The sequence below is a fragment of the Cannabis sativa genome, chromosome 6 (assembly GCF_029168945.1).
Source record: "Cannabis sativa cultivar Pink pepper isolate KNU-18-1 chromosome 6, ASM2916894v1, whole genome shotgun sequence".
NCBI lineage: Eukaryota > Viridiplantae > Streptophyta > Magnoliopsida > Rosales > Cannabaceae > Cannabis > Cannabis sativa.
Window position 1 is genome coordinate 36,559,432 of NC_083606.1, and position 10,182 is coordinate 36,569,613.

A 10,182-nucleotide genomic window follows, 5' to 3' on the forward strand; every position below is an offset into this window, starting at 1 on the left:
CATCCTTCTTCTTCACGAACAAAACCGGGGCTCCCCAAGGTGACACACTGGGCCGAATGAACCCTAGGTCAAGCAACCCTTGGAGCTGAATCTTCAATTCCTTAAGTTCAGCTGGAGCCATCCTATACGGGGCTTTGGAAACCGGATCCACCCCTGGTGCCAAGTCAATCACAAAATCAATCTCCCGCTGAGGTGGTAACCCTGGAAGTTCTTCGGGAAAAACGTCCAAAAATTCCCGAACTACTCTGATGTCCTCTGGCCGACGGTGTACGGCCGAGTGGTGTCCACCACCACGGCCGTAAACCCTAAGCACCCACCGTGCAATAATTCTCTCGCCGACATAGCCGAGATCACCGGATCCGAGATCCCCGAACCGAACCCACAAATACGAACGGTTCTTCACTTTCCGGTTGGAAGACCACCATCTTCCTCTTGCAATCAATGCTCGCCGAATATTTAGATAGGAAATCCATTCCTAAAATAATATCGAATTCGACTAAGCTCATCTCTATCAGATCAGCGCTTAACTCTCTACCATCTATCCTGATCGGCATAGACCTAATCCACCTATTGGAGATAACCAATTCTCCGCCAGGTAACAAGGTTCCAAACCCCGACTCATATCTATCAAAGGGTCTACCCAACTTACTAAAGACTCGGCCGCCACATAAGAACGTGTAGCCCCGTAATCAAACGGACCTTTGAATAAAACGAGTCGTTAATAAGAATCCGACCCGTAACAACCGATGGGCCGGCATCCGCATCGCTGCGTGATCGCGAATACCCCGGCCGGAGTGGGCATCGCTGGAGCTCTCGGTGCCTCTGGCCGGAGCTGGGGACAGTCCCTCTTGAAGTGCCCGGGCATGCCACAATGAAAGCATCCCTGCCCCTTGCACTCTCCCCGATGATGCCTCTTGCAGCTAGGGCACTCGGGATAGGAGAAGCGAGTCTCATTACCACCAGACGACTCCTGCGTTCGGTTCCCCCGAACCTCTTGTTCGACTCGAGCCGCCGAAGCGATGGGTGCCCTCTTCCTCCGATCAATGGCCGAACCACTACTCCCCGCTAAATCCCGATGCAGAGGGGTAGGAGCTCCGCCACCGACCGAGTACCGGGCCGAATCGACATACATCCCACCGCGCCCTCGGCTCGCAAGGCCTTCTCCACCATCCGAGCGTAGGTGGTCTTGTCGTCGATGGTAATCATCGTGTCATGCCTCGATCTTGGGATTCAACCCGTCCAAATACTTCTCCTTCCGCTGAAGTCGGTCGGCACAATTCCCGAGGCTAACCTCGCCAACCCACAACCGAGTAGTATACTCGGTGACACTCATGTTCTCCCGCCGGGTCGGTGTGAACGAATTCCTTTCTCTTGGCGCTTCTAACCGCCTCGTTGTAGTACTTCGCGTTGAAAAGTTCCTGGAACCTCTCCCAAGTCATGGTGGTGCCCTCGTGACTCTGAGACACCATGTCCCACCATACCAGGGCATCCTCCCGGAACCGAAAGGTGGCGCACACCACTCGTCGTTGCGGTGACACCCATAAAGTTCAAAATTCGGTGATCACCGTAAGCCACCGGCTCGGCTTTCGACACATCCGGACCTCCCAGAATACCGGAGGTGCTTGCTTCCGAACCGCTCATATAAAGGTTCCAATCGTGGGCCGCCACTACCATCTCGGCACAGGCGGCGGGCGGGTGCCACCGGAACTACGGCACCGGAACCGCAGGAGCACCCCTGGTCTCAACCTCTGAATCTCGAGGTCTTGCTCTTCGATCCTGGCTTGCATCTCCGCAAACCGTAACTCCCAGTTCGGGGCTCCCTGATCGGCTGGGGGAGCCTGGGCAGCCTGTGGTGGGTTCTCATCACCCCGACCACGAGCCCTGCCTCGGGGACCTCTGCCTCGGCCCCTAGCAGGTGGGGGAAACCGAGCTCCCTCTCCCTGATTCGACCCCACTGAGTTGCCCTGACTCCTCGTGGTCCGCCCGGCGTCCATCTAGCTAGAACCGCCCGCGAAACCAAGAGTTGGCATATCGGGTCGTATTCGTGGCGAGCTTACTAATGCCGCTTAATTTGGAAATTAGAAATGAAACATGCGCCTATTCTACTATCGGGCTACTAACATGCTTCCTAACAGGCTTTTCTTTTTCATAACTGAATAAAATAAACTACTAAAGCAATAAAGGCTTACTGAACCGTGAACCGAGCTAACTGCTGATGATGATTGTACATGTCGTGACGATCTTCGGAAGACAACCTGGCGGCTCTGATACCAAGTTGTAACACCCTAACTAATTTAGGCGTATTACGTGATTTTTTTAAACGTACTGTGCAGCTCGTTGCTAATCAACGAGGTTTATGGAAAAACGTGATTAATTAAAATTTTGCTTTTTCATTAAACTTATAAACCATTTTGCAAAAAGTCACGGGATCCCGATTTATAAAATATTTACAAACGTTTTCACTGTTCAACTTTTACATCAAAATAAAGTCGTCTAACGACAATTACAAAATCTCAGCCGTCTTTGTCCCGAGGATCGTACGCTCCGAGCCTAACCGCCCCGACATGTACAATCCCATAAGCTCGCTCACGGTCCATCAAAGAATCGCCTTGCCTTTACCTACACATGCAACGTAAACTGTGAGTCGACAGACTCAGTAAGAAAAGCATAATAATATCATACATAAAACTGACTGCCGTGTCCAACACGATACTGAGTCCCGCTACTGCCATGTCCAACATGGTACTGAGCACTACTGCCATGTCCAACATGGTACTGAGTTTTGAACGTTCAGGGGACGGCACTATTGACAAGTATCCTCCTGATCGGTCGAACCGGTCATACTCCGCCGCCGGTCATACTCCGGCTCGTACCGACGGATAGGTCAATAAGCCGAACCACCAACCGGTGTCGGCTGATCGGTCGAACCGGTCATACTCCGGCCGCCGGGTCATACTCCGGCCGTACCGACGTGACGGGGTTGGGTGGTTCGAAGCCTAAATACATATCTAATGTAAACTAACGGGCTTCCTACATGCACGCTAAACATGTAAACTACATATGCATACCGTTATACTAATCTTACTCCGGATTCCGATTTCGGGTGTGCTTGGTCAACTGGACCGGCCCGAAGCCGAACTACGGCGGATTGCGGCTCCTAAACCATAAAAACCACAACGCTATAAGCGACACGCTAAATCACTTCCCGGACTAAAACTCGAAACTAAAAGTTTCCCTATCGATAAAAAGCATGGCAATACCCCTAAAAACCCAAAAACGAGGAAAATTCGGGTTACGAAAAATCCCCCATCCGAAGTCCGTTGCCCAACCGAATTCCGGTTCGGGAAAATTCGGGACCCCATCCGAATTCCGATGCTCAACCGAATTCCGGTTCCTCGCGAGCCAAGCAAAAACTCACATATCTTGACCAATTCGAACCCAATTGATCCCAAACTTTCCAGACCTCCTCAATAGGTCCCAAATAACAAAACCAAAGCATCAAACCTACCCAGAAACCTCATACACGAAAATCACCATTAAAGCTCAAGCTTTGAGTTTCAAACTCAAGCTTGAGCAAAACCAACTAACTAAGCAATCCACTAGCTTAATTCACCTTAAACTAGCATAGATATACCTCTCGCAAACTAACAAAAACACCCAGCAATTATACAGAAACAAAACATGCATTTTCTCACAAAAATCATCAATTTTCACATATAAACTAAAAGCTTGAACAATCCTAACTAACAAGCATTCAAACAACTCAATCATCAACAAAATAATCATACTTGAACCCTAGAAAAATAACAAAACCACAGCAGCAACAAATACTCAAAACTCAAGCATGCATCATCATTTTTCACATAGTTTTTCAAGAAATTAAAGGAGGAGAGACATGAACCAACCTAGCTTGAGATGAACCCTAAGAGATGATGAACAACTAGCCAAAATCCAAAGAGAAAATCCCCTCCTTGCTGCTCAAGGTTTGGCCGAAAGAGAGAGAGAGAGTTGTGTGTGTGTTTTTTTGAAATTTTCTTTAAAATTGCCTAAGTGTTGAAAATGTGAGTAAAAGAGAATAAAAGCCATATGTCACATTTATTTCAGCCAAATAATCACATAAATAATTCTTTATTTTCCAATTAATAAATCATACAAAACAAAACACTAATGGGGCAAAAAGACCATTTTGCCCCTCCACCATAAAATCACATAATTCATACTAAAGGGGTATTTTTGGGACATTCTAAATTCCCGGCCATTCCCGACATTCCCAATGTCTAAACCCGTCCCCAAAATACTAACATACTAAGTTGTGATTTCTACTGAGCCAAACGCCGCGTTCCAAAATACCGGACACCGGAAATGCGAAATATAAAAACTGCTGATGACATAAATATGCATATCTGAATTCCATAAATATTAATGATAAATTATTTAAATAGCTATAAATAATTTCCTGATTAACATAAATAACTGCTAATTTCCAAATTAACTAAGCGGGCTTTACATCATCTATTGATGAACATCTAGATGTTGCATTTACAATATTTATTTATCGAGATCTAATACTATTATGCTTGTCTAATGGATGACAATCCATTAGGGATTTGTCCCATTAAAACAGCAAGCCAAGTTAGACCAACAATGAAGATTTGAAATTTAAACTACAATTAATAACAGAAAATAACATGGTTCAATATAAATTGATACACAATTCAGAAACTATTAAGCATTTAGCAAATAGGAATGACACGCAAAAATACTAAAACATACAAACCTAAATAATTTCGAAGGTCTTCAACAAACTGATATCAGTGTCCCGTTTAGGCGAGAGTCAAAGATACCATCCATTGAATAGATATGTCAGCTCATCTAAAATAATAAACATTCTAGCAACCTTTTATTCGATCAAGATAAGAATCCAGCGTTGTCCTGTTTAGGCGAGAGTCAAGGCCATTCTATCTCATGAGCTTCCACTATTGTTTCATACTTTTGTAAGCCTTATAAATATCGCCACCATTAGGGTGATCCATACTAAAAGAAACACTTACAAATAGTACTTATCTTTTGAGATTCTACGGCGTTAAATTTCTAATGAACGTTCCTCCATTAGGGAGGATTACTCACTAAAACAATAACTATGTAGAACAAACAATGGAGATCGAATGTCCTAATAATAAAGCTCATTATTTAAAGTGTATTTTCTTCTAATGTTTATTTTAATCAATTTATTTTAAATATATATATTTATTTAATTCAAATTTTCAATTTAGAATAAAATTCTAAATATAAATTTTAACTTAATATTTATAAAATTATACTTAGATGGATATGAAAATAAAATGAATTATTTTCCATCTTAGTAATAATAATTTTCAATAAATATTTAGAAAATTATTCAATTTAAGTTGTATCAAAATTAATTTAAATTAATTTACCACTCAAATTTAATTTTCTATAAATATATATTGCATTTCGAAAATTAATGTAATTAAAAAAATACAATTTTCGAAAATGCTTTAAAATAAAATAAAATAAATCCTGAAAAATTATTCTAATTTTATGTTGATCCAAAATTAATTAAAAAATTAATTTTTAACCTAAATATAATTTTCCTATTTAATTCAATACTAAGAAAAATTTCAAATATTTAAGTATCATGATGAAAATCAACTTAAATATTAATTTTTCTATTTAATTAAATATCACTAGAAAAATACTTCAAGCAAACAGATAATAACTATCTAGACTTTGATTAACTAATTAATTCATTTTCTAATAATAATATATTTTAGTTCATTTATTTTAATTAATCATTTAAATGAAAAAATCCTTTATTTAAGTTGGTCCAAAATTATTTAAAATAAATAATTAATTTTAACCTTTAATCTATTTTTCAAAAAAAAAAAAACAAAATTTTCTACATTTAAATAAAAAAATGCAATTTCGAAAAAAAATGATTAACAAAATAAAAATAAAATATATTTTGAAAATTTATTCAAATTTAAGTTGTTTAAAAAAACTCCAACTTAAAATAATTTTTTTTAATTAAATTTCATGAAAATAATAATATTTAAGTATCAAGAATGAAATCAACTTAAATATTTAATTTTCAATTTAATTAAATGTATTAAATACAAGAATTAAATAATTAAGTATAAAAGAAACTTAATTATTAATTTTAATTTAATACTAGGAAAAATATTCTTAATTTAAGTTGGTCCAAAATTAATTAAAAAATAATTAATTTTCAACTTAAAATATTTTCCTAATTAAATATTAGAAAACATAACTAGTCTAGAAATAACTATCTAGAATATATTTTAATTAACTAAGTGTTTTTCTAAAATTAACTTTAAAATATTAATGAAAAAAAAATCATATATTTTAAAAGTTAATTATTTTTCTAATTCAATTTTAATTAGGTTAGACTATTATAATTAACCTAAGACAATTATTTAAATAAGGCACATGGGCCTTCACAATTGGGTTGATTCATGTGAGGGAGGACTGGGTTCAGTATGTCGTACCCACTGCTATTGGCCCCCTAACTCTCACACAAGCCCCAAAGGAGAGGAATTTAACCATTAAATAAACAATTGTTATTAATTGAATAAGCCAAATTCTAATTGGGCCTAAATAAAATTACTTATGTGAAACTTTATTTTAGCAACCTAGTCCATTTACTTAGTAAAACTTAAATGGGCTTCCTATATGCATCTAAGCCCAAAAGCAAACATATAGGCTGACACAGGTCAAATGATTTGGATGGGCCTATCATGTTACTAGGTTTACACATATGAAAAAAATTGCAAAATTTACCTGTTACAAATTATTTATAAGATCTATTGACAATTGGACTATGATTAAAATCAGATCATTGGATCTTTCAATAAGTTAACCATAGCAATTTAGATCAAATAAATAATAGGTTTGAATTTTTTTTTTTGAATATATAATATAATAATCAAACAATACAAACCATAACAAGTAACTGATCTGGAATATCTGGAAAGTAAGCTAAAATATCTCAATTTGAAAATTTAAAAAAAAAAATTAAATTTTAAAATAAATATATTTACTAGAATTTAAATTTAGGTTGTTAGAGAACATTTGAAAAAATTCAAAAACCTAACGAATCTCCTAAATATCCTAAATTCTAAAAAAAAAATCAAAAATATCTAACAAATTATCAAATTTCAAGTTTATTTAAACTTTAAATTTATTTAAAATTTCTAATAAGATAATATAAAATATTCTATTCTAAGTCTTATAATTTAATAAATTTAAATATTACAAAATAAACTATTTGAAAAATAAGATATTTTATATGGTTAAAATATTTTAAAATATAAAATAAAATAATAAGTTTGAAAAATTGATGGTTTGAAAACCCTAAAATATCTATTCAAACTAAACTAACCAATTTTTTTTTCAAATTTCATGTTATTTTTGCCAAAGTATAATTTTAATAAAAAAATGTCTAATATGATAAAATGGTAAACCTAACATATTCCTAATCTCATAATTTTAATTAAAATATATTTCAAAAATAACAAATTTGAAAATAAAAAATAATATGATATGGCTAGCAAACTTTGAAACTTGAACAAGATTATTTTTAAAAATAATATTTTAATATCAAAGTTAGATCATTCAAATTTAATAAAAAAATGTAATATATGATCTTATAATTAAAATAAATAAATTAATCTAAAATTTCAAAATTAACCATAAGGCCCTTTTGTGAGAAATCAAATTTTCAAAATTCAAAGCCTACTAATATCTAAAACTAATTTTAATTAATTTTAAAAAAATTATTAAAAAATAATTTTATCCTGACAATTAGATTTTTAATTGGAAATTCAGATTCTACACAAAAAACTACCAAAAATTGGCTTTTGTTTCAATGAAAAACGATTTTTGAATCAAAAGTTAGGAAGAAAACAAGTTTGGGGCAATACCCTTGCGCGCGCAGAATGGCCCATTTGACCGAGCATCAAGGCTGCATGCAGCCTACTTGAGCCAAGGACATGGGCAGGACAGGGGCAAGCTTTGAACACGCCTGTTGTCTAAAGCGGTTTTGTCTGAGCGAGCCACACTTGTGCCCATGCGCGCGTGCGTTTGTGCATTCAAAACCAAATATTTTCATTCAAATTCAAAAAATCATAACTAATTCATAAAAAATCCAAATTAGGTTCTGTAATAGCCAAAATTTATTAATTTTTTGTCTACTTTCCAGTAAAAATAATTCCTGATCGAAATAAAAAATATTACAGTAACATTCATTGCGACTTCTAAACTATCATCACATAAGCACATAAACCACATGAAGCCGTCCAAATCAATACAAATCATCGTTTTAATTCATATTTAATGAAAGCAAATCATTACCATGACTCTGATACCAGTTATTGGAAATATTTTACCAGGATCTAGATTTACTAACAAGCAGCAGAATATAATGACTCCTTCCGTTCAGATCTCTAGCCCTTGATTCCTTTTTGTAGCAGAGCATTATCAAGATCTGAACCTGGATCTCTTTCTCTCCTTCTTGAGCCCGATTCTCCTTCTTGTTGATTGGATTCTTCACAATCTTCCACACTATGATTGAGATATCACTTGATGTGTGTGGGCACTCACTCTATCACTCAAGGTATGAAAATTTGAAGAAGAAAAGAGAGGGATGGTGGTTCGGCTATAGGTATGGAATTGGAGGCTCAACTTTTCTGAAGACAAGAAATTTTCATCATCTTTTAAGTCTGATCCATCACTATCTATTTATAGGTAACCACCTAGGTTTAGGTTAGATTTAATTAGTATTAAAATAATAGAAAAATAAATGGTAAAATCCATGCATAGTGCCCGGCCATGGGTTGGATAATGGGCCCACTTTGCAATTTCGCCATTTTGTATTTTCCCATTTTATTTTCTCAAAAATACTAATTTTCCAATTTAACCACTTAAATGTCAATTCTAATTATTTAATAACTAAAAATTAATTATTAAATAATGTTGTCATTTAATATAATTATTAACTATACTAATAAAAGTCTCTTAATCAACAAATAAACCCTAGAATCTCTTTTCTTCACATTTAAGTCCTTGCTTAGTGAAAATTCATAAACTAGACATAGTCTAATTTTAGAATTATAATTGATTAATTGAAATCAATTAACTGAGTCTTACAAGCAATATGGTCTCAACTAGTATGGGGACCATGGGCCTATATAACCGAGCTTCCAATAAGATGGTCTAGAATTTACCAAGTAAATCCACTAACTTATTAATTCCTCATTGCATCCACAGATAGAACTTGGAATTGCACTCTCAATCATATAGAACGCTTTATATGCTCCACGATATAGATACGCTATTAATTATCCATTGTTATAATCCCAATAATCAATTATCCTCTATAGATGATCAACATTGCAAAGGGATAAAATTACCGTTACACCCTTTCAATATATTTTATCCTTAAAGCACTGGGCCACCTATAAATGATATTTTAGTGAAATAATATAATCTCTAAAATGAGATCTCAATCATTTATTTCTATTTGTCCAAGCTCGAAGGAAATCATCGTTTCACTTCTAAATACCTATAGAAGCTATAGATTCCATATCTATGTTTAGCGCTCCCACTCAATTGTACTATCGTGTTTCCGAAATGTACATATCACCCTGACCAAAAAGTACGCTTAACTAACAAAGCAAAGATCACAAATAACACTCTTGAGATCGAACCTAATCATGTCACGATTAACTAACAAAGTACGGTAAATTTATCATATCTAATCAAAGTTCAATATCGGTCCCTTCCAATGTATACTCCATACATTCGATACTGGTAAACTTTGCCAATGCCCTGAAAAGGACATAACACTTATCCAAGGTGTAAGTGTACCTATCGCTGATTATCATGCCAGTCTAAATTGAGTGAACTGAAAAATTAGGGAATTAAACTTTTGAACATATGAACATGATTATATTCCACTGTGCTGACAACACTATAATCACAAAAAAATACATATGTTCTGGACTTAATAGAATTTATAATCATGAAATAAATCATGTGAACCATGCAACATAAAATGATTTCTAATCTTTATTAACTAGTAAATCTGATTATATTGAAATGGATTTTATTTAGCGCACAAAACCCAACACACGCTGCCAG